Here is a 27201-nt window from a genome sequence, read left to right on the forward strand (position 1 = left end):
GAAACTTCCCCCCCGGAGGGGGAAATCCTCGCCATCGTCATCACCAACACTCCTCTCATCGGAGGGGAGGCATCTTCATCAACATCTTCATCAGCACCATCTCCTCTCCAATCCCTAGTTCATCTCTTGTAATCAATCTCCGTCTCACGACTCCGATTGGTATTTGTAAGGTTGCTAGTAGTATTGATTACTCTTTGTAGTTGATGCTAGTTGGATTACTTCGCGAGTTTATGTTCGGATCCTTGATGCTATTCATTACACCTCTGATCATGATTATGATTATGCTTTGTGAGTAGTTACTTTTGTTCTTGAGGACATGGGTTAAGTCATGCTGATAATAGCATGTGAATTTGATATTCGTTCGGTATTTTGATATGCTGTATGTTGTCTTTACCTCTAGTGGTGTTATGTGAACGTCGACTACATAACACTTCACCATACTTGGGCCTAGAGGAAGGCATTGGAGATTGGTAAGTAGATGATGGGTTGCCGGAGTGACAGAAGCTTAAACCCCAGTCTATGCCCTGCTTCGTAAGGGGCTGATTTGGATCCACTAGTTTAATGCTATGGTTAGACGTTGTCTTAATTCTTCTTTTGTAGTTGCAGATGCTTGCGAGAGAGGTTAATCACAAGTGGGATGCTTGTACAAGTAAGGGCAGTACCCAAGCGCCAGTCCACCCACATATCAAACTATCAAAGAACAAACGCGAATCATATGAACATGATGAAACTAGCATGACAGAAATTCCCGTGTGTCCTCGGGAGCGTTTTTCTTCCTATAAGACTTTGTTCAGGCTTGTCCCTTGTTACAAAAGGGATTGGGCCACTTTCTGCACCGTTGCTACTACTTGTTACTTGTTACTTTTCGCTTGCTACGTTTCACCTCACTACACCATCACTTGTTACCACTACTTTCAGTGCTTGCAGTTATTACCTTGGTGAAAACCGTTTATCAGAGCCTTCTGCTCCTCATTGGGTTCGACACTCTTACTTATCGAAAGGACTATGATTGATCCCCTATACTTGTGGGTCATCAAACATGAACATTGTATCAGGATCTCGCTTGATGCAAGATGGCTACTCATTTAAATCTGAGAATAATGGTTCTTCTATTTATATGAGTGGTATGTTTTATGGTCATGCTCCACTGGTCAATGGTTTATTCTTAATGAATCTCGATCGTGATGTTACACATATTCATAGTGTTAGTACGGAAATATGTAAGGTTCATAATGATAGTCCCACATATTTGTGGCACTGCCGCCTTGGTCATATCGGTGTCAAGTGCATGAAGAAACTCCATACAGATGGACTTTTGGACTCTCTTTATTTTGAATCATTTGACACATGCGAACCGTGCCTCATGGGCAAGATGACCAAGACTCCGTTCTTCGGAACGATGGAGCGAGCAACCAGCTTATTGGAAATAATACATACCGATGTATGCGGTCCAATGAGCGTTGAGGCTCGCGGTGGCTATCGTTATGTTCTCACCCTCACTGATGACTTAAGCAGATATGGGTATGTCTACTTAATGAAACACAAGTCTGAAACCTTTGAAAAGTTCAAGGAATTTCAAAGTGAGGTGGAGAATCAATGTGACAAGAAAATAAAGTTCCTACAACCTGACTGTGGAGGAGAATATTTGAGTCACGAGTTTGGTATGCACTTAAGGAATTGTGGAATAAATTCACAACTCACGCCGCTTGGCATACCACAGCGTAACGGTGTGTCTGAACGTCATAATCACAGTTTATTGGATATGGTGCATTCTATGATGTCTCTTACAGACTTACCGCTATCATTTTGGGGGTATGCATTGGAAACTACCACATCCACTTTAAATAGGACACCGTCTAAATCCGTTGAGACGACACCATATGAATTATGGTTTCGCAAGAAACCTATGGCGTCGTTTCTAAAAGTTTGGGGCCGCGATGCTTATGTGAAGAAACTTCAACCAGAGAATCTCGAACCCAAAGCGGAAAAATGTGTCTTTATAGGATACCCTAAGGAAACTATTGGGTACACCTTCTATCTTAGATCCGAAGGCAAAATCTTTGTTGCCAAGAACTGATCCTTTCTAGAGAAAGAGTTTCTCTCGAAATAAGTAAGTGGGAGGAAAATAGAACTTGATGAGGTAATTGTACCTCCTCTCGAACCGGAGAGTAGCACAACACAAGAAAATGTTTCTAAGGAGCCTGCACAGGCTAGAGAAGTAGTTAATGATCATGATCATGGAACTTCGGATCAAGTTTCCATTGAACCTCGAAGGTCCACAAGGACACGTTCCGCACCACAGAGGTACGACAATCCTGTCATTGAAAAATCATGTTGTTAGACAACGGTGAACCTTTGAACTATGAAGAAGCGATGTCGGGCCCGGATTCCAACAAATGGCTTGAGGCCATGAAATCCGAGATAGGATACATATATGAGAACAAAGTATGGACTTTGGTGGACTTGCCCGATGACTAGTAAGCCATAGAAAATAAATGGCTCTTCAAGAAGAAGACTGACGCGGATGGTAATGTGACCATCTATAAGGCTCGACTTGTTGCTAAGGGTTATCGACAAGTTCAAGGAGTTCACTATGATGGGACTTTCTCACCCGTAGCGATGCTGAAGTCCGTCCGAATCATGTTAGAAATTGCCGCATTTTATGATTCTGAGATGTGGCAAATGGACGTCAAAACGGCATTCCTTAAGGAAGAATTGTATATGATGCAACCGAAAGGTTTTGTCGATCCTAAAAGTGCTGACAAGGTATGCAAACTCCAACACTCCATCTATGGGCTGGTGCAAGCATCTCGGAGTTGGAAAATTCGCTTTAATGAAGTGATTAAAGCGTTTGGGTTTGTACAAACTTATGGAGAAGCCTGTATTTACAAGAAAGTGAGTGGGAGCTCTGTGGCATTTCTCATATTATATGTGGATGACATATTATTGATCTGAAATGATATAGAACTCTTGGAAAGCATAAAGGCCTATTTGAATAAGTGTTTTTCAATGAAGGACCTTGGAGAAGCTGCTTACATATTAGGCATCAAGATCAATAGAGATAGATCGAAACGCCTCATAGGTCTTTCACAAAGCACATACCTTGAGAAGATATTGAAGAGGTTCAATATGGATAAGGCCAAGAAGGGGTTCTTGCATGTATTGCAAGGTGTGAGATTGAGTAAGACACAATGCCCGACCACGGAAGAAGATAGAGAAAACATGAGTACCATCCTCTATGCTTCAGCCATAGGCTCTATTATGTATGCCATGTCGTGCACCAGACCTGATGTCAACCTTGCCATTAGTTTGGTAGGGAGGTACCAAAGTGATCCCGGTATGGAAAACTGGACAGTGGTCAAGAATATCCTTAAGTACCTAAAAAGGACTAAATATATGTTTCTCGTCTATGGAGGTGCCGAAGAGCTGGTCGTAAAGGGTTACGCTGATGCTAGCTTTGACATAGATCCAGATGATTCCAAGTCACAAACCGGATACACGTATGTTATGAATGGTGGGGTGATACGTCTCCAACGTATCTATAATTTTTGATGGTTTCATGCTATTATCTTGTCAAACTTTGGACGTTTCGTATGCCTTTTATATCTTTTTTGGGACTAACTTATTAACTCAGTGCCAAGTGCCAGTTCTCGTTTTTTCCGTGTTTTTGGCCCTTTTCAGAGGAGGATTTTAAACGGTGTCCAAACGGAATAAAATCTGCGGAATGATTTTTTCCATAACATAAGACACGCGGGAGACTTGAGAACCAAGGCAGGGGACCTGAGAGGAGGTCCCAAGCCTACCAGGCCCAGCCTAGGGGGGCGGGCCTAGCAGGCTTGTGAGCTCCCCGTGGCTCCCCTTCCCTAGGTCTTCCGCCTATATATTCCCTAAAATCCCCGAAAAAATAAATAGACAATCGAAAATACTTTTCCGCCGCCGCAAGCTTCTGTCTCCGCAAGATCCCATCCGGGGCACGTTCTGGTGCCCTGCCGAAGGGGGATTCGGATACGGAGGGCTTCTTCATCAAAACCATGACCTCTCCGGTGATGCGTGAGTAGTTCACCATAGACCTATGGGTCCATAGCTAGTAGCTAGATGGCTTCTTCTCTCTCTTGGATCTTCAATACAAAGTTCTCCATGATCTTCATGGAGATCTATCTGATGTAATCTTCTTTTGCGGTGTGTTTGTCGAGATCCAATGAATTGTGGATTTATGATCAGATTATCTATGAATCTTATTTGAGTTTCTTCTGATCTCTCTTATGCATGATTTCATATCCTTGTAATTGTCTTCGAGTTGTCGGTTTTGTTTGGCCAGCTTGATCTATGATTCTTGCAATGGGAGAAGTGCTTGGTTTTGGGTTCATACCGTGTGGTGACCTCACCTAGTGATAGAAGGGGTAGCGAGGCACATATCGTGTTGTTGCCATCAAGGGTAAAAAGATGGGGTTTTCATCATTGGTTTGAGATTATCCCTCTACATCATGTCATCTTGCTTAAAGTGTTACTCTGTTCGTCATGAACTCAATACACTAGATGCATGATGGATAGCGGTCGATGTGTGGAGTAATAGTAGTAGATGCAGAAAGTATCGGTCTACTTGTCTCGGACGTGATGCCTATATGTATGATCATTGGCTTAGATATCGTCATGACTTTGCGCGGTTCTATCAATTGCTCGACAATAATTTGTTCACCCACCGTAATATTTTCTATTTTGAGAGAAGCCTCTAGTGAACACTATGGTCCCCGGGTCTACTCCACACTATATTTTTAGCCTTAATCTTTTACTTCGTTGCACTTTCCGCCTTCAGATCTCAATTTGCAATCAATCTTGAAGGGATTGACAACCCCTTTATAGCGTTGGGTGCAAGCTCGTTTGTGTTTGCGCAGGTACTCTGGACTGGACGAGATTCTCCTACTGGATTTATACCTTGGTTCTCAAACTCAGGGAAATACTTACTGCTCCTGTGGTGCATCACCCTTTCCTCTTCAAGGGAAAAAACAACGCAAGCAAGTCTCCGTCAACATGTCAATTTCTCGCGCTGTTGTTTGAGAAGCAGCAGAAGGATTTCTGGCGCCGCTGCCGGGGAGGATCGAGTCAAGAACTCATCCAAGTAAGTGTCGCAAACTCATCTCTTGCATTTACTTTTTTGCCTCTCGTTTTCCTCTCCCCCACTTCTGAAAAACAAAAATTTACAAAAAGATTTGCCTTTTTTGTTTGCCTTTTTCGTTTGCCTTTTCGTTCTCCCTTTTCTGTCGCTTGCTCTTTGTTCACTTGTGTGCTTGCTTGCTTCCTGAAGTCACCATGACTGAAAACACCAAACTTTTTGATTTCTCGAATACTAATAATAATGATTTTATTAGTACTCCGATTGCTCCCGCCACTAGTGCGGAGTAATACGAAATCAATGCCGCTTTGCTGAATCTTGTTATGAAAGAGCAGTTTTCCGGCCTTCCTAGTGAAGCTGCCGCATCCCATCTTAATACCTTCATTGAACTTTGCGATATGCAAAAGAAGAAAGATGTGGATAATGATGTGATTAAATTGAAGCTTTTTCCTTTCTCGTTGCGAGATCGAGCAAAAACCTGGTTTTCGTCTTTGCCCAAAAATAGCATTGATTCTTGGGATAAGTGCAAAGATGCTTATATATCCAAGTATTTTCCGCCGGTTAAGATTATCTCTCTCCGTAATGATATCATGAATTTTAAGCAACTTGATCATGAACATGTTGCACAATCTTGAGAGAGAATGAAATTGATGATTAGTAATTGTCCCGCTCATGGCTTGAGTCTTTGGACGATTGTACAAATCTTTTACGCTGGCTTGAATTTCGCTTCTAGAAATATCTTGGACTCCGCCTCAGGTGGAACGTTCATGGAAATCACGTTAGGAGAAGACATAAAACTCCTAGACAATATCATGATGAACTACTCTCAGTGACACACTGAAATGTCACCTACTAGTAAAAAGGTACACGCTATAGAAGAAATTAACTCGTTGAGTGCTAAGTTGGATGAGTTAATGAATTTGGTTGCTAGTATAAGTGCTCCTTTAGATCCTAATGATATGCCCTTGTATTCCTTGATTGAGAGTAGCAACGCTAGCTTGGACATTAATTTTGTTGGTAGGAATAATTTTGGCAACAACAATGCTTTTAGAGTTAACTATGTTCCTAGGCCTTTTCCTAGTAACTCCTCTAATAACTTTGGCAACTCCTACAACAATACTCGTGGAAATTACAATAGATTACCCTCTGATCTAGAGAGTGATATCAAAGAATTTATCAACTCGCAAAAGATTTTCAATGCGTCCATAGAGGAAAAACTACTCAAAATTGACGATTTGACTAAGAGCGTTGATAGAATGTCTAGTGACATTGATGCTTTGAAAGCTAGATGTGCTCCTCCCAAGATCAATATGGATGAAACTTTGAAAGCTATGTGTGTTTCCATGAGTGAGAGCAAAGAAAGAACCGCCCAAATTCGTGCTAGACATGAATGGCTTAAAAAGGCGTGTTCTTGTGATAAGAATCACGAAGATCTTAAAGTGCTTGGTGTGACTCTCATTGAATCTTTGTTTTCTTGTGTCAAACCTAATTATGATGGGGCTGGATATGAATCCACTTTGGTTGAAAAACGCCCCAATGATTCGAAGTCCATCTATCTTGATGCCAAAAGCATTGAAAGTGGAGTAAAGATATTAAAACTTTGAGTAGTAATGAAATTACTACTTTGGATTTCAAGGAATTCAATTATGATAGTTGCTCCTTGATTGAATGCATTTCCTTGATGCAATCAATGCTAAACTCTCCACGCGCTTATAGCCAAAACAAGGCCTTTACCGATCATATCGTCGAAGCTATGATAAAATCTCTTGAAGAGAAACTTGAATTGGAAGTATCTAACCCTAGAAAGCTTCATGATGAGTGGGAACCTACCATCAAAATCAAAATCAAAAACTATGAATGCAATGCTTTGTGTGATTTGGGTGCTAGTCTTTCCGCGATTCCAAAGTCTTTATGTGATGTTCTGGGTTTTAATGAGATTGAAGAGTGTTCTCTTAATTTGCATCTTGTGGATTCTACTGTCAAGAAACCCATGGGAAGGATCAATGATGTTCTTATTATTGCAAATAGGAGCTATGTACCCGTGGATTTCATTGTGCTTGTCATTTATTGCAATCCTACATGCCCTATTATTATTGGTAGACCTTTCCTAAGGACTATCAGTGCTATCGTCGATATGAAGGAGGGGAATATTAGATTTCAATTTCCTTTAAAGAAGGGCATGGAGCACTTTCCTAGAAGAAAATGAAGATTGCCTCATGAATCCATGATGAGGGCTACTTATGGTTTGAGCACCAAAGATGACGATACGTGATTCTATCGCTTTATGCCTAGCTAAGGGCGTAAAACAATAATGCTTGTTGGGAGGCAACCCAATGAATTTATCTTTTTATTTTCTGTTTTGTTGCATCCACACCATCATAATTCTGTTATGGTTGTGTCTTTTGTGTTTCCTTTTGTGTTTGAGCCAAGCAAAACCTTTATGACTAGTATTGGTGATGGTTGTTTAATCCTGCTGGAAAAAGACAGAAACTTTTCGCTCACGAGATGATTTTTCATTTTTATTCAGAAAGAGATTTTGAGTTGATTCTTTTTTGTTGCTGGTTTATATGCCTTTTTCCCAGGGATTCGTAATTTTTCAGAATTTTTGAGATACCATAAGTATATGAAGTATACAGATTTCTATAGACTGGTCTGTTTTTGACAGATTCTGTTTTTGTTGAGTTGGTTGCTTGTTTTGATGAAACTATGGATATTATCGAGGGGTACTAGCCATGGTAAAGTGAGAATAGAGTAGCCTAACACCAATATAAATAGAAATCAAGATTGCTACAGTATCTAAAGAGGTGGTAGTTTGTTTTCTTGTGCTAATGTTATCACGAGTTTCTGTTTAAGTTTTGTGTTGTGAAGTTTTCAAGTTTTGGGTGATGTTCTCATGGACAAAGAGATAAGGAGTGGAAAGAGCTCAAGCTTGGGGATGCCCAAGGCATCCCAAGCCAAATTCAAGGACACCAAAAAGCCTAAGCTTGGGGATGCCCCGGGAAGGCATCCCCTCTTTCGTCTTCAATCCATCGCTAACATTACTTGGGGCTATATTTTTATTCACCACATGATATGTGTTTTGCTTGGAGCGTCTTGTATCGTAGGAGTCTTTTCTTTTTGTTGTGTCACAATCATCCTTTCTTCACACCTTTTGAGAGAGACATGCACTCATCGTGATTTTGCTAGAATGCTCATCGTGCTTCACTTATATCTTTTGAGCTAGATAATTTTTCTCTTTGTGCTTCACTTAGATCTTTTAGAGCACGGCGGTGCGTGACTTGGTAGTTGGTTTATGCTATGAAAGTAGTCCCAAAGATGATAGGTACCCAAAAAGGATACAAAAACCTCCATCTTCATGTGCATTGAGTAGAAAGAGAAGTCTTGATTCCTCTCAATTAGTTTTGAGACATGGATTTGGTAATATTAAGAGTTAATGTTAGTAGGGTGTTGTGAATCTAGAAATACTTGTGTTGAAGTTAGTGATTCATGTAGCATGCACGTATGGTGAACCGCTATGTTACGAAGTCGGAGCATAATTGATCTATTGATTGTCATCCTTTGTGTTGAGGTCGGGATCGCTTGATGGTTAACACCTACCAACCCTTCCCCTAGGAGTATGCGTTTAGAACTTTGTTTTGATTATTAATAAAAACTTTCGCAATAAGTATGTGAGTTCTTCATGACTAATGTGAGTCCATGGTATAGATGCACTTTCACCTTCCACCATTGCTATCCTCTCTAGTACCGCGCAACTTTCGCCGGTACACAAACCCACCATATGACTTCCTCAAAACAGCCACCATACCTACCTACTATGGCATTTTCATAGCCATTCCGAGATATATTGCCATGCAACTCCCACTGTTCCGTCTCATGACTTGTGCCGTCACTCTCATATTGCCATTGCATGATCGTAAGATAGCTAGCGAGATGTTTCAACGTCATACGCCAAGCTAGATCGTTGCACATCCCGGTACACTGCCGGAGGCATTTCCTATAGAGTCATCATCGTTCTAAGCTTTGACGTGTGAGTAAATAAGAGTGTGATGATCATCATTATTGGAGCATTGTCCCATGTGAGGAAAAAAAGAGGCCAAAGATCCCAAATAAAAAAGAAGAAGAGGCCAAGAGCCCAAATAAAAATAAAGAGAAGAGAGAAAAAGAGAGAAGGGACAATGCTACTATCTTTTTCCACACTTGTGCTTCATAATAGCACCATGTTCTTCATAATTGAGAGCCTCTCGTTTCGTCACCATCATATAATAGTGGGAATCTTTATTATATAACTTGGCTTGTATATTCCAATGATGGGCTTCCTCAAAATTGCCCTAGGTCTTCATGAGCAAGCAAGTTGGATGCACACCCACTAGTTATCCTTTTGAGCTTTCACATACTTATAGCTCTAGTGCATCATTTGTATGGCAATCCCTACTCATTCACATTGATATCTATTAATGGGCATATCCATAGCCCTTTGATACGCCGAGTCAATGTGACCATCTCCTCCTTTTTGTCTCACAACCACCACCACACTCTATTCCACCTATAGTGCTATATCCATGGCTCACGCTCATGTATTGCGTGATAGTTATAAATAGTTTGAGAAAGTAAGAGTGCGAAAACAATTACTTGGCCAATACCGGGGTTGTGCATGATTTAAATTAGTTGTGTGAGGATGATGGAGCATGGCCAGACTATATGATTTTGTAGGGAGAACTTTCTTTGGCCTTGTTATTATGAAAGCTCAGAATTACTTTGCTAGTTTGCTTGAAGTATTATTGTTTTCATGTCAATAGAAAACTATTGTTTTGAATCTTACGGATCTGAACATTCATGTCACATGAAAGAAGTTACAAAGGACAACTATGCTAGGTAGCATTCCACATCAAAAATTCAGTCTTTATCACTTCCCTACTCGAGGACGAGCAGGAGTTAAGCTTGGGGATGCTTGATACGTCTCCAACGTATCTATAATTTTTGATGGTTTCATGCTATTATCTTGTCAAACTTTGGACGTTTTGTATGCCTTTTATATCTTTTTAGGACTAACTTATTAACTCAGTGCCAAGTGTCACTTCATGTTTTTTCCGTGTTTTTGACCCTTTTCAGAGGAGGATTTTAAATGGAGTACAAACGGAATAAAATCTGCAGAATGATTTTTCCATAACGGAAGACACGCGAGAGACTAGAGAACCAAGGCAGGGGACCTCGGAGGAGCTCACAAGCCCACCAGGCCCGGCCTAGGGGGGGCCTAGTAGGCTTGTGAGCTCCCCGTGGCTCCCCTGCCCTAGGTCTTCCGCCTATATATTCCTAAAATCCCCAAAAAAATCCAGAGACGATCGAAAATACTTTTCCGCCGCCGCAAGCTTCTGTCTCCGCAAGATCCCATCCGGGGAACATTCTAGTGCCCTGCCGGAGGGCGGATTCGGATACAGAGGGCTTCTTCATCAACACCATGACCTCTCCGATGATGCGCGAGTAGTTCACCATAGGCCTACGGGTCCATAACTAGTAGCTAGATGGCTTCTTCTCTCTCTTGGATCTTCAATACAAAGTTCTCCATGATCTTCATGGAGATCTATCCGATGTAATCTTCTTTTGCGGTGTGTTTGTCGAGATCCGATGAATTGTGGATTTATGATCAGATTATCTATGAATCTTATTTGATTTTCTTCTGATCTCTCTTATGCATGATTTCATATCCTTGTAATTCTCTTCGAGTTGTGGGTTTTGTTTGGCCAGCTTGATCTATGATTCTTGCAATGGTAGAAGTGCTTGGTTTTGGGTTCATACCGTGCGGTGACCTCACCCAATGACAGAAGGGGTAGCGAGGCACGTATCGTGTTGTTGCCATCAAGGGTAAAAAGATGGGGTTTTCATCATTGGTTTGAGACTGTCCCTCTACATCATGTCATCTTGCTTAAAGCGTTAATCTGTTCGTCATGAACTCAATACACTAGATGCATGCTGGATAGCGGTCGATGTGTGGAGTAATAGTAGTAGATGCAGAAAGTATCGATCTATTTGTTTCAGACGTGATGCCGATATGTACGATCATTGCCTTAGATACCGTCATGACTTTGCACGGTTCTATCAATTGGTCGACAGTAATTTGTTCACCCACCGTAATATTTGCTTTTTTGGGGAAGCCTGTAGTGAACACTATGGCCCCCGGGTCTACTCCACACTATATTTTCAGCCTTACTCTTTTACTTCGTTGCACTTTCCGCCTTCAGATCTCACTTTGCAATCAATCTTGAAGGGATTGACAACCCCTTTATAGCGTTGGGTGCAAGCTTGTTTGTGTTTGCGCAGGTACTCTGTACTTGACGAGATTCTCCTACTGGATTGATACCTTGGTTCTCAAACTGAGGGAAATACTTACTGCTCCTGTGTTGCATCGCCCTTTCCTCTTCAAGGGAAAAAACCAACGCAAGCAAGTCTCCGTCAACGTGTCAATTTCTGGCGCTGTTGTTTGAGAAGTAGCATGGGGCAGTCAGCTGGTGCAGTTTGATACGTCCATTTTGCATCATGCTTTCATGTTGATATTTATCGCTTTATGGACTGTTATTATACTTTGTGGAACCTTACTTATGCCCTTTCTCTCTTATTTTGCAAGGTTTATTTGAAGAGGGACATTACCGGCAGCTGGAATTCTGGACTGGAAAAAAGGAGCAAGTCTCAGTCCTCTATTCTGCGCAACTCCAAATGCCCTGAAAATCAACGTGGATTTTTTTGGGAATATATAAAAAATACTGGGCGAAAGAAGCGTCAGAGGGGAGCAGCCAGGGGCCCACAAGCCTGGTTGCCCTGGCCGCGGCAACAGGGCTTGTGGGCACCCTAGTGGCCCACTGGCCCCCCTATTTTGCTATATGAAGGGTTTTGTGCGAGAAAAAATCAGGGTAGAGCTTTTTCATGGATTCTCCGCCGCCACGAGGCGGAACTTGAGCAGATCCAATCTAGAGCTACGGCAGGACGATCCTGTCGGGGAAACTTCCCTCCCGGAGGGGGAAATCGCCGCCATCGTCATCACCAACACTCCTCTCGTCGGAGGGGAGTCATCTCCATCAACATCTTCATCAGCACCATCTCCTCTCCAAACCCTAGTTCATCTCTTGTAACCAATCTCCGTCTCGCGACTCCGATTGGTACTTGTAAGGTTGCTAGTAGTGTTGATTACTCTTTGTAGTTGATGCTAGTTGGATTACTTGGTGGAAGAGATTATTTTCAGATCCTTGATGCTATTCATTACACCTCTGATCATGATTATGATTATGCTTTGTGAGTAGTTACTTTTGTTCCTAAGGACATGGGATAAGTCATGCTAATAATAGTCATGTGAATTTGGTATTCATTCGGTATTTTGATATACTGTATGTTGTCTTTTCCTCTAGTGGTGTAATGTGAACGTCGACTACATAACACTTCACCATATTTGGGACTAGAGGAAGGCATTGGGGAGTAGTAAGTAGATGATGGGTTGCTAGAGTGACAGAAGCTTAAACCCCAGTCTATGCGTTGCTTCGTAAGGGGCTGATTTGGATCCACTACTTTAATGCTATGGTTAGACGTTGTCTTAATTCTTCTTTCGTAGTTGCGGATGCTTGCGAGAGGGGTTAATCATAAGTGGGATGCTTGTCCAAGTAAGGGAAGTACCCAAGCGCCGGTCCACCCACATATCAAACTATCAAAGTAACGAAAGCGAATCACATGAACATGATGAAACTAGCATGACAAAAATTCCTGTGTGTCCTCGGAAGTGTTTTTTCTCTTATAAGACTTTTTTCAGGCTTGTCCCTTGCTACAAAAGGGATTGGGCCACTTTGCTGCACCGTTTCTACTACTTGTTACTTGTTACTTTTCGCTTGTTACGCTTCACCTCACTACACCATCACTTGTTACCGCTACTTTCAGTGCTTGCAGTTATTACCTTGCTGAAAACCGTTTATCAGAGCCTTCTCCTCCTCGTTGGGTTCGACACTCTTACTTATCGAAAGGACTATGTTTGATCCCCTATACTTGTGGGTCATCACAGTTGCAAGCAAAGCATCATGGCGGCATGTACATGTGAAGCGGAGTACATAGCTGCTTCGGAAGCAGCACAGGAAGGGATCTGGATGAAGGAGTTCATCACCGACCTAGGAGTGATTTCCAATGCGTCGGGCCCAATGACCCTCTTCTGTGATAACACTAGAGCTATTGCCATAGCCAACGAGCCCAGGTTTCACAGGAAGACCAAGCACATCAAGCGTCGCTTCAACTCCATCTGTGATTACATTCAGGAAGGAGATATAGATATTTGTAAAGTACGTACAGATCTGAATGTCACAGATCCGTTGACTAAACCTCTTCCACGAGCATTGACTCTAGTACAAGTGGGAGACTGTTGGAAATATGCCCTAGAGGCAATAATAAAGTGGTTATTATTATATTTTGAGTTCATGATAATTGTCTAGTATTCATGCTATAATTGTATTAACCGGAAACCGTAATACATGTGTGAATACATATACCACGATATGTCCCTAGTGAGCCTCTAGTTGCCTAGCTCGTTGATCAATAGATGATCATGGTTTCCTGATCTTGGACATTGGATGTCATTGATAACGGGATCGCATCATTAGGAGAATGATGTGATGGACAAGACCCAATCCTAAGCATAGCACTAGATCGTGTAGTTCGTCTGCTAAAGCTTTTCTAGTGTCAAGTATCGTTTCCTTAGACCGTGATATTATGCAACTCCCGGATATCATAGGAGTGCTTTGGGTGCATCAAATGTCACAACGTAACTGGGTGATTATAAAGGTGCACTACGGGTGTCTCCGAAAGTGTCTGTTGGGTTGGTACGAATCGAGATCGGGATTTGACACAAACACTTCTAGAGATTTTAGCACTAAGTATGGACTTGACTCTGAGATAGTAGCTTCTCTATGTGAATCTTTTGCTGCTCATGTTGATCTTCCCAAAGAAAAGTGGTTTAAGTATCATCCTCCTGTAGAAGTCAACATAGTTAAACCCAATCTAGTTGAAGAGAAAGTCATTGCCTTTAGTGATCCTATTGTTCCTTGTGCCTACACTGAGAAACCACCTTACCCTGCTAGGAAAAAGAATTATTCTAAACTCCAACTATGATACGTAGGGGTTACATTAGACCACTTGCACCCCGTGAGGAAATTAGAGTTGAACCTAGTGTTGCTATTATCAAAGATCTCTTAGCCGAAGACATAGACGACCATGTTATCAAATTCTGTGAGGACTCCGCTAGAATAGCTATACCTCACGCGAAAGACAAATACGGACGTGTAGTTGGCCTGCCCGTTGTTTCTGTCAAGATAGGAGATCACTTTTATCATGGTTTATGTGATATGGGTGCTAGTGTTAGTGCAATACTCCGGTCCCTATATAATGAAATCAAAGATGAGATTGCACCTGCTGAGTTAGAACCCATTGATGTCACTATTACGCTAGCTAATAGAGACACTATCTGCCCTCTGGGAATTGTGAGAGACGTAGAAGTCCTGTGTGGTAAGACGAAGTATCCTACTGATTTCCTCGTCCTTGCTACTGCACAAGATAGCTTTTGTCCCATCATATTTGGTAGACCCTTTCTCAACATCGCCAATGCTCACATTGATTGCATTAAACAGACTGTCACTATTAGTTTCGAGGGTGTGTCTCATGAATTTAACTTTTCCAAGTTTGGAAGAAAACCCCATGAAAAAGAGTCGTCTGGTAGGGATGAAATCATTGCTCTTGCCTCTATTGTCGTACCTCCTACGGATCCTTTAGAGAAATATCTGCTTGAGCATGAAAATGATATGCATATGGATCAAAGAGATGAGATAGATAAAATTGTTCTAGAACAATATCCTATTCTCAAAAATAATCTGCCTGTTGAACTGCTTGGGGATCCTCCCCCACCAAAGGGTGATCCTGTGTTCGAGCTAAAATAGTTACCAGATACTCTTAAGTATGCCTATCTTGATGAGAAGGAGATATATCCTGTTATTATTACTGCTCACCTCTCGAATCATGAAGAGAAGAAGATATTAAAAACTCTGTGGAAGCACCCTGCTGCTATTGGATATACTCTTGATGATCTAAAGGGTATTAGTCCCACTCTATGTCACCACAAGATTAAAACCGATCCTGATTCTAAGCCAGTTGCTGATCATCAATGGAGACTAAATCCGAGGATGAAAGAGGTCATGAGAAAAGAAATATTAAAGCTTCTGGAAGCAGGAATCATTTATCTTGTTGCTCATAGTGATTGGGTAAGTCCAGTACATTGCGTACCTAAGAAGGGAGGTATCACTGTCGTTTCTAATGATAAGAATGAACTAATCCCACAGAGGATTATTACTGGCTATAGGATGGTGATAGACTTCCGGAAACTGAACAAGGCAACTAGAAAAGACCGTTATCCTTTGCCGTTTATCGACCAAATGCTAGAAAGGCTATCTAAACACACACACTTCTGCTTTCTAGACGATTATTCAGGTTTCTCGCAAATACCTGTTGCACAATCTGATCAGGAGAAAACCACTTTCACCTGCCCCTTCGGTACCTTTGCTTATAGATGTATGCCTTTTGGCTTGTGCAATGCACCTGCCACCTTTCAAAGATGTATGATGGCTATATTCTCTCACTTTTGTGAAAAGATTGTTGAGGTTTTCATGGATGATTTCTCCGTTTACGATTCTTCCTTTGACGATTGCCTCAGCAACCTTGATCGAGTCTTACAGAGATGCAAAGATACCAACCTCGTCTTGAAATGGGAGAAGTGCCACTTCATGGTTAATGAAGGCATCATCTTAGGACACAAAATCTCTGAGAAAGGCATTGAAGTTGATAAGGCTAAGGTTGATTCAATTGAGAAAATGCCTTGCCCCACAGATATCAGAGGTATACGGAGTTTCCTAGGTCATGCTGGTTTCTATAGAAGGTTCATTAATGACTTCTCTCTAAGATTTCTAGGCCTCTTACCAACCTCTTGCAGAAGGATGTTCCTTTTGTTTTTGGTGAGGATTGTGAGGAAGCTTTCGAAATAATTAAGAAGGCCATGATAACCGCACCTATTGTTCAACCACCTGATTGGGACTTGCCCTTCGAAATCATGTGCGATGCTAGTGATTATGCAGTTGGTGCTGTTCTAGGACAAAGAGTTGACAAGAAGTTGAATGTTATTCACTACACTAGTAAAACTCTAGACAGTGCCCAAAGAAACTATGCCACTAAGGAGACGGAGTTTTTAGCAGTCGTGTTTGCATGTGAAAAGTTCAGATCTTATATACTTGACCCAAAGTCACTATTCACTCTGATCATGCTGCTATTAAGTACCTTATGGAGAAGAAGGACGCTAAGCCTAGGCTAATCAGATGGGTTCTCCTACTACAGGAATTTGATTTGCACGTTGTTGACCGAAAGGGTGCTGATAACCCTGTAGCAGATAACTTGTCTAGGCTAGAGAATGTCCTTAATGACCCACGACCGATTGATGACAACTTTCCTGATGAGCAATTAAATGTCATCCGTACTTCACATAGTGCACCGTGGTATGCCGATTACCCAAACTATATCGTAGCCAAATACATACCACCTAGTTTCACCTTCCAGCAAAAGAAGAAATTCTTCTTTGATTTGAGACACTACTTTTGGGATGATCCTCACCTTTATAAGGAAGGAGTAGATGGTGTTATTAGACGTTGTGTGCCTGAACATGAACAAGGACAGATCCTGCAGAAGTGTCATTCCGAAGCCTACGAGGACACCATGCTGGAGACAGAACTGCTCACAAGGTATTGCAATCAGGTTTCTATTGGCCCACTCTCTTCAAGGATGCCCGTAAGTTTTTCTTGTCTTGTGACGAATGCCAAAGAATAGGGAATATAAGTAAGCGTCTGGAAATTCCTATGAACTATTCACTTGTCATTGAACCATTTGATGTCTGGGGCTTTGATTATATGGGACCTTTCCCGAGTTCCAATGGGTATACTCACATCTTCCCTTTCCCACCTCCTCCTTTTTTTTCTTTTCTCTTTGATTTTCTTCCTATGGCGCATAGGGCCTTCTTGGGCTGTCCCACAAGCCCACTAAGGGCTGGTGTGCCACCCCCAAGGCCTATGAGCTTCCCCGGGGTGGGTTGCCCCCCGGTAAACTCCCGAAACCCATTCGTCAAATCCCGGTACATTCCCGGTAACTCCGAAAACCTTCCGGTAATCAAATGAGGTCATCCTATATATCAATCTTCGTTTGCGGACCATTCCGGAAACCCTCGTGACGTCCGTGATCTCATCTGGGACTCCGAACAACATTCGGTAACCAACCATATAACTCAAATACGCATAAAACAACGTCGAACCTTAAGTGTGCAGACCCTGCGGGTTCGAGAACTATGTAGACATGACCCGAGAGGCTCCTCGGTCAATATCCAATAGCGGGACCTGGATGCCCATATTGGATCCTACATATTCTACGAAGATCTTATCGTTTGAACCTCAGTGCCAAGGATTCATATAATCCCGTATGTCATTCCCTTTGTCCTTCGGTATGTTACTTGCCCGAGATTCGATCGTCAGTATCCGCATACCTATTTCAATCTCGTTTACCGGCAAGTCTCTTTACTCGTTCCGTAATACAAGATCCCGCAACTTACACTAAGTCACATTGCTTGCAAGGCTTGTGTGTGATGTTGTATTACCGAGTGGGCCCCGAGATACCTCTCCGTCACACGGAGTGACAAATTCCAGTCTTGATCCATACTAACTCAACGAACACCTTCGGAGATACCTGTAGAGCATCTTTATAGTCACCCAATTACGTTGTGACGTTTGATACACACAAAGTATTCCTCCGGTGTTAGTGAGTTATATGATCTCATGGTCATAGGAACAAATACTTGACACGCAGAAAACAGTAGCAACAAAATGACATGATCAACATGCTACGTCTATTAGTTTGGGTCTAGTCCATCACGTGATTCTCCTAATGACGTGATCCAGTTATCAAGCAAGAACACCTTGTTCATAATCAGAAGACACTGACTATCTTTGATCAACTGGCTAGCCAACTAGAGGCTTGCTAGGGACAGTGTTTTGTCTATGTATCCACACATGTAAATGAGTCTTCATTCAATACAATTATAGCATGGATAATAAACGATTATCTTGATAGAGGAATTATAATAATAACTATATTTATTATTGCCTCTAGGGCATAATTCCAACAGTCTCCCACTTGCACTAGAGTCAATAATCTAGCCCTCACATCATCATGCGAATTACATTGTAATAAATCTAACACCCATACAGTTCTGGTGTTGATCATGCTTTGGCCGTGGAAGAGGTTTAGTCAGCGGGTCTTCTACATTCAGATCCGTGTGCACCTTGCATATATTTACGTCCTCCCCTTCGACGTAGTCGCAGATGAGGTTGAAGCGTCGTTTGATGTGTCTGGACTTCTTGTGAAACCGTGGTTCCTTTGCTAAGGCAATGGCACCCGTGTTGTCACAGAACAAGGTTATTGGATCCAATGCGCTTGGCACCACTCCAAGATCCGTCATGAACTGCTTCATCCATACACCCTCCTTAGCCGCCTCTGAGGCAGCCATGTACTCCGCTTCACATGTAGAATCTGCTACGACGCTTTGCTTGGAACTGCACCAGCTTACCGCACCCCCATTAAGAATAAATACGTATCCGGTTTGCGACTTAGAGTCGTCCGGATCTGTGTCAAAGCTTGCATCGACGTAACCTTTTACGGCGAGCTCTTCGTCACCTCCATACACGAGAAACATCTCCTTAATCCTTTTCAGGTACTTTAGGATATTCTTGACCGCTGTCCAGTGATCCACTCCTGGATTACTCTGGAACCTACCTGCCATACTTATGGCCAGGCTAACGTCCGGTCTGGTGCACAACATTGCATACATGATAGAGCCTATGGCTGAAGCATAGGGGACAGAGCACATATGCTCTCTATCCTCATCAGTTGCTGGGCACGGAGTCTTACTCAATCTCGTACCTTGTGAAACTGGCAAGAACCCCTTCTTGGACTGTTCCATTTTGAACCTCTTCAAAACTTTATCAAGGTATGTGCTTTGTGAAAGTCCTATCACGCGTTTTGATCTATCCCTATAGATCTTAATGCCTAGAATGTAAGCAGCTTCTCCTAGGTCCTTCATAGAGAAACTTTTATTCAAGTAATCCTTTATGCTCTCCAAAAACTCTACGTTGTTTCCAATCAACAATATTTCATCCACATATAATATTAGAAACGCCACAGAGCTCCCACTCACTTTCTTGTAAATACAAGATTCTCCAACCACTTGTATAAACCCAAATGCTTTGATCACCTCATCAAAGCGTTTGTTCCAACTCCGAGATGCTTGCACCAGTCCATAAATGGATCGTTGGAGCTTGCACACCTTGTCAGCATTCTTAGGATCAACAAAACCTTCGGGTTGCATCATATACAATTCTTCCTTAAGGAAACCGTTAAGGAACGCCGTTTTGACATCCATCTGCCAGATTTCATAATCGAAAAATGCAGCTATTGCTAACATGATTCTGACGGACTTAAGCATCGCTACGGGTGAGAATGTCTCATCGTAGTCAACTCCTTGAACTTGTGAAAAACCTTTGCCACAAGTCGAGCTTTATAAACGGTCACATTGCCGTCAGCGTCCGTCTTCCTCTTAAAGATCCATTTGTTCTGAATAGCCTTGCGGCCCTCACGCAGTACCTCCAAAGTCCACACTTTGTTCTCATACATGGATCCTATCTCGGACTTCATGGCTTCTAGCTATTTGTTGGAATCTGGGCCCACCATTGCTTCTTCATAATTTGCAGGTTCATTGTTGTCCAACAACATGATTGATAAGACGGGATTACCGTACCACTCTGGAGCAGCACGTGGTCTCGTCGACCTGCGTGGTTCGACAGAAACTTGAACCGGAGTTTCATGATCATTATCATTAACGTCCTCCTCAACCGGCGTCGCAATGACAGAGGTTTCCCCTTGCCCTGCGCCACCATCCAGAGGGATGAGAGGTTCGACAACCTCGTCAAGTTCTATCTTCCTCCCACTCAATTCTCTCGAGAGAAACTCCTTCTCGAGAAAAGCTCCATTTTTAGCAACAAACACTTTGCCCTCGGATTTGAGATAGAAGGTGTACCCAATCGTCTCTTTTGGGTAACCTATGAAGACACACTTTTCCGCTTTGGGTTCCAGCTTTTCAGGCTGAAGCTTTTTGACATGAGCATCACATCCCCAAACTTTAAGAAACGACAACTTTGGTCTTTTGCCATACCACAATTCGTATGGTGTCGTCTCAACGGATTTTGATGGTGCCCTATTTAAAGTGAATGCAGATGTTTCTAATGCATAACCCCAAAACGATAACGACAAATCGGTAAGAGACATCATAGATCGCACCATCTCTAATAAAGTACGATTACGATGTTCGGACACACCATTACGCTGTGGTGTTCCAGGCGGTGTCAACTGTGAAACAATTCCACATTGTCTTAAGTGAGCACCAAACTCGAAACTCAGATATTCACCCCCACGATCAGACCGTAGGAACTTGATCTTCTTGTTACGATGATTTTCAACTTCACTCTCAAATCGCTTGAACTTTTCAAATGTTTCAGACTTGTGCTTCATTAAGTAGACATAACCATATCTACTCAAATCATCAGTGAAGGTGAGAAAATAACGATATCCGCCGCGTGCCTCTACGCTCATCGGACCACACACATCGGTATGTATGATTTCCAACAAGTCACTTGCACGCTCCATTGTTCCGGAGAATGGAGTTTTAGTCATATTGCCCATGAGGCATGGTTCGCACGTGTCAAGTGAATCAAAGTCAAGTGACTCCAAAAATCCATCAGCATGGAGTTTCTTCATGCGCTTTACACCAATATGACCTAAGCGGCAGTGCCACAAAAATATGGCGCTATCATTGTTAACTCTAACTCTTTTGGTCTCAATGTTATGTATGTGTGTATCGCTATCCAGATTCAATATGAACAATCCTCTCACATTGGGTGCATGACCATAAAAGATGTTACTCATAGAAATAGAACAACCATTATTCTCTGACTTAAAAGAGTAACCGTCTCGCAATAAACAAGATCCAGATATAATGTTTATGCTCAACGCAGGCACTAAATAACAATGATTCAAGTTCATAACTAATCCTGATGGTAACTGAAGTGAAACTGTGCCGACGGCGATTGCATCAACCTTTGAACCATTTCCTACGCGCATCGTCACTTCATCTTTCGCCAGCCTTCTTCTATTCCGCAGTTCCTGTTTCGAGTTGCAAATATGAGCAACAGAACCGGTATCGAATACCTAGGCACTACTACGAGAGCCGGTTAAGTACACATCAATAACATGTATATCGAATATACCTGATTTTTCTTTGGCCGCCTTCTTATCTGCCAGATACTTGGGGCAATTGCACTTCTAGTGACCCATACCCTTCAATAGTAACACTCTGTTTCAGGCTTAGGTCCAGATTTGGGTTTCTTCGTCGGATTGGCAACAGGCTTGCCGCTCTTCTTTGAATTTCCCTTCTTGCCTTTGCTGTTTCTCTTGAAACTAGTGGTCTTATTCACCATCAACACTTGATGCTCTTTACGGAGTTCAGACTCTGCGACTTTCAGCATCGCAAACAACTCGCCGGGTGACTTGTTCATCCCTTGCATGTTGTAGTTCAACACAAAGCCTTTATAGCTTGGCGGCAGTGATCGAAGGATTCTGTCAGTGATAGCCTCTTGCGGGAGTTCAATCCCCAGCTCAGCTAGACGGTTTGAGTACCCAGACATTTTGAGCACATGTTCACTGACACACGAGTTCTCCTCCATCTTGCAAGCATAGAATTTATCGGAGGTCTCATACCTCTCGATCCGGGCATTCTTCTGAAAGATAAACTTCAACTCCTGGAACATCTCAAATGCTCCATGACGCTCAAAGCGACGTTGAAGTCCCGGTTCTAAGCCATACAAGACTGCACATTGAACTACTGAGTAGTCCTCCTTACGTGCTAACCAAGCGTTCTTAACATCCTAATCAGCCGTAGCGGGTGGTTCATCTCCTAGCGCAGCATTAAGGACATAATCCTTCTTCCCAGCTTGTAAGATTAGCTTAATATTACGAGCCCAGTCTACAAAGTTGCTTCCATCATCTTTCAACTTAGCTTTCTCTAGGAACGTATTAAAATTCAGGGTGACAGTCGCGTGAGCCATGATCTACAACACAAATATATTCAAAGTGGACTTAGACTATGTTCAAGATAATTAGAGTTTAACTTAATCAAATTATTCGCTAAACTCCCACTCAAAAAGTACATCTCTCTAGTCATTTGAGTGGTTCATGATCCACTTACACTAGCTCAAGTCCGATCATCACGTGAGTTGAGTATAGTTTCAGTGGTAAGCATCCCTATGCTAATCATATCATCTATATGATTCATGATTTACCTTTCGGTCTCATGTGTTCCGAGGCCATGTCTGCACATGCTAGGCTCGTCAAGCTTAACCCGAGTGTTCCGCGTGCGCAACTGTTTTGCACCCGTTGTATGTGAACGTTGAGTCTATCACACCCGATCATCACGTGGTGTCTCGAAATGACGAACTGTAGCAACGGTGCACAGTCGGGGAGAACACAATTTCGTCTTGAAATTTTAGTGAGAGATCACCTCATAATGCTGCCGTCGTTCTAAGCAAAATAAGGTGCATAAAAGGATTAACATCACATGCAATTCATAAGTGACATGATATGGCCATCATCACGTGCTCCTTGATCTCCATCACCAAAGCACCGGCACGATCTTCTTGTCATCGGCGCCGCACCATGATCTCCATCAATGTGTCGCCATCGGGGTTGTCGTGCTACTCATGTTATTACTACTAAAGCTACATCCTAGCAAAATAGTAAACGCATGTGCAAGCACAAACGTTAGTATAAAGACAACCCTATGGCTCCTGCCGGTTGCCGTACCATTGACGTGCAAGTCGATATTATCTATTACAACATGATCATCTCATACATCCAATATATCACATCACATCGTTGGCCATATCACATCACAAGCATACCCTGCAAAAACAAGTTAGACGTCCTCTAATTTTGTTGTTGCATGTTTTACGTGGTGACCATGGGTATCTAGTAGGATCGCATCTTACTTACGCAAACACCACAATGGAGATATATGAGTTGCTATTTAACCTCATCCAAGGACCTCCTCGGTCAAATCCGATTCAACTAAAGTTGGAGAAACTCACACTTGCCAGTCATCTTTGAGCAACGGGGTTACTCATAGCGATGAAACCAGTCTCTCGTAAGCGTACGAGTAATGTCGGTCCAAGCCGCTTCAATCCAACAATACCGCGGAATCAAGAAAAGACTAAGGAGGGCAGCAAAACGCACATCACCGCCCACAAAAACTTTTGTGTTCTACTCGAGAAGACATCTACGCATGAACCTAGCTCATGATGCCACTGTTGGAGAACGTCGCATGGGAAACAAAAAATTTCCTACGCGCACGAAGACCTATCATGGTGATGTCCATCTACGAGAGGGGATGTGTGATCTACGTACCCTTGTAGACCATACAGCACAAGCGTTAGTGAATGCGGTTGATGTAGTGGAACGTCCTCACGTCCCTCGATCCGCCCCGCGAACCGTCCCGCGATCAGTCCCACGATTTAGTGCCGAACGGACAACACCTCCGCGTTCAGCACACGTACAACTCGACGATGATCTCGGCCTTCTTGATCCAGCAAGAGAGACGGAGAGGTAGAAGAGTTCTCCGGCAGCGTGACGGCGCTCTGGAGGTTGGTGATGATCTTGTCTCAGCAAGGCTCCGCTCGAGCTCCGCAGAAACGCGATCTAGAGGAAAAACCGTGGAGGTATGTGGTCGGGCTGTCGCGGAAAAGTCGTCTCAAATCAGCCCTAAAACCTCCGTATATATAGGGGGAAGAGGGGGATCCTTGCCTTAGGGCTCAAGGAGCCCCAAGGGGGTCGGCCGAGCCAAGGGGGGAAGGTCTCCCCCCCCAAACGAGTCCAACTTAGTTTGGTGGGTGGAGTCCTTCTTCCCTTTCCCACCTCCTCCTTTTTTTTCTCTTTGATTTTCTTCCTATGGCGCATAGGGACTTCTTGGGATGTCCCACCAGCCCACTAAGGGCTGGTGTGCCACCCCCAAGGCCTATGGGCTTCCCCGGGGTGGGTTGCCCTCCCGGTGGACTCCCGGAACCCATTCGTCATTCCCGGTACATTCCCGGTAACTCCGAAAACCTTCCGGTAATCAAATGAGGTCATCCTATATATCAATCTTCGTTTGCGGACCATTCCGGAAACCCTCGTGACGTCCGTGATCTCATTCGGGACTCCGAACAACATTCGGTAACCAACCATATAACTCAAATACGCATAAAACAACGTCGAACCTTAAGTGTGCAGACCCTGCGGGTTCGAGAACTATGTAGACATGACCCGAGAGGCTCCTCGGTCAATATCCAATAGCGGGACCTGGATGCCCATATTGGATCCTACATATTCTAGGAAGATCTTATCGTTTGAACCTCAGTGCCAAGGATTCATATAATCCCGTATGTCATTCCCTTTGTCCTTCGGTATGTTACTTGCCCGAGATTCGATCGTCAGTATCCGCATACCTATTTCAGTCTCGTTTACCGGCAAGTCTCTTTACTCGTTCCGTAATACAAGATCCCGCAACTTACACTAAGTCACATTGCTTGCAAGGCTTGTGTGTGATGTTGTATTACCGAGTGGGCCCCGAGATACCTCTCCGTCACACGGAGTGACAAATCCCAGTCTTGATCCATACTAACTCAACGAACACCTTCGGAGATACCTGTAGAGCATCTTTATAGTCACCCAGTTACGTTGCGATGTTTGATACACAAAGTATTCCTCTGGTGTTAGTGAGTTATATGATCTCATGGTCATAGGAACAAATACTTGACACGCAGAAAACAGTAGCAACAAAATGACACGATCAACATGCTACGTCTATTAGTTTGGGTCTAGTCCATCACGTGATTCTCCTAATGACGTGATCCAGTTATCAAGCAACAACACCTTGTTCATAATCAGAAGACACTGACTATCTTTGATCAACCGTCTAGCCAACTAGAGGCTTGCTAGGGACAGTGTTTTGTCTATGTATCCACACATGTAAATGAGTCTTCATTCAATACAATTATAGCATGGATAATAAACGATTATCTTGATAGAGGAATTATAATAATAACTATATTTATTATTGCCTCTAGGGCATAATTCCAACATTATGTCACTAAGTTGGTAGAGGCTATCCCCACTAAAAATGCTGATCACCACACCTCTATTAAGATGCTTAAAGAAGTCATTTTCCCAAGATTTGGAGTCCCTAGATATCTGATGACTGATGGCGGTTCACACTTCATTCATGGTGTTTTCTGCAAGATGCTCGCTAAGTATGATGTCAACCATAGAGTTGCATCTCCTTATCATCCTCAGTCTAGTGGTCAAGTGGAGTTGAGTAATAGGGAGATCAAATTGATCTTACAAAAGACCGTTAATAGATCTCGAAAGAATTGGTCTAGCAAACTTGACGATGCACTATGGGCTTATAGGACTGCTTATGAGAATCATATGGGCATGTCGCCGTATAAAATGGTTTACGGTAAGGCCTGTCATTTACCTCTTGAGCTGGAACACAAAGCTTATTAGGCAATAGAAGATCTCAACTTTGATTTCAAACTTGCCGATGAGAAGCGGTTGTTTGATATCAGCTCATTAGATGAATGGAGGGCCCACGCATATGAGAATGCCAAGTTGTTCAAGGAAAAGGTTAAGAGATAGCACGATAAAAGAATACAAAAACGAGAGTTCAATGTAGGTGATTATGTCCTGCTATACAATTCTCGTTTAAGATTCTTCGCACGCAAGCTTCTCTCTAAATGGGAAGGTCCCTACGTTGTCGAGGAAGTATATCGTTCCGGTGCCATCAAAATCAATAACACGGAAGGTAATTTTCCTAGAGTGGTAAATGGGCAAAGAATCAAGCATTACATCTTTGGTACTCCCATAAATGTTGAGACAAATATCATCAATATCATAACCCTAGAGGAGTACATAAGAGATGTTTATCAGCCTGTTTCAGACCCTGAAAACGAAGAGGTGTGTGTTTCGGTAAGTAATTGGACTCCGAAACTTCTCCAATAGGAAATTTTCTCCGTTTTGGAATTTATGGAAAATTAGAAAAATAAAAAGCAGTCCGGAGAGCGCACGTGACGGCCACAAGCTTGGTTGCCGCGGCCTCCCCCCTGGCCGCGGCAACAGGGATTTTGGGCACCTCGTGTGCCTCCCGGACTCCGTTTTCTTGCGGAGCACTCCTTCTGGTCAAAAAAATCATTATATATACGCCCGAGGGTTTTGATCTCCGTATCGCGCAGTTTTCCTCTCTTTTCGTTTCGAGCCTGTTTCTGTTGCAGATCTAGATTGTCATGACTTCCCCAAAAGTTCCTAAGGAAAAGATCTTCGAGAAGGTCATCAATCCCTACCTCACGGAAGTATTGCAGCACCCCCAATCTATCAAGATGAGCGAGGGGATGTTGCACATCCGTGATGTTGAGGGGCCTAAGAAGACCGGAAGCATGGAGACGAGGCTCGAAGCAATGGAGCAACAAGTCTTCAAGTGCCAAAGGATGGTGGAGCGTGGACTCAACGCCAACCACATGATGATCGTGGAGTTCACCAGCAATCACAAGATGGATGCTATTGACATTGGGAAGCACCTCTCCAGGCTCTATGACAGGGTTGATCAACTTCAGGGCCAGATCTATGACCTGCAGACCAAAACTGTGAGTATGAGTATAGATTTAAATCAATACGGTTGGCTGCAGATTTGAGGATTCCGGCAACTCATTCATCCTGCCATGATGGAGCACCTATGCCTTGGAAGACGGAGGATCAAACTCATGTTGCAAATTCACCACCATCATCACCAAAGGAAGACAACTAAGCATTGGTATGGGCAACTCCCTTGGCTTATGCCAAGCTCGGGGGAGTTG

The sequence above is a fragment of the Hordeum vulgare genome, chromosome 5H (assembly GCF_904849725.1).
Source record: "Hordeum vulgare subsp. vulgare chromosome 5H, MorexV3_pseudomolecules_assembly, whole genome shotgun sequence".
Taxonomy (NCBI): Eukaryota; Viridiplantae; Streptophyta; class Magnoliopsida; order Poales; family Poaceae; genus Hordeum; species Hordeum vulgare.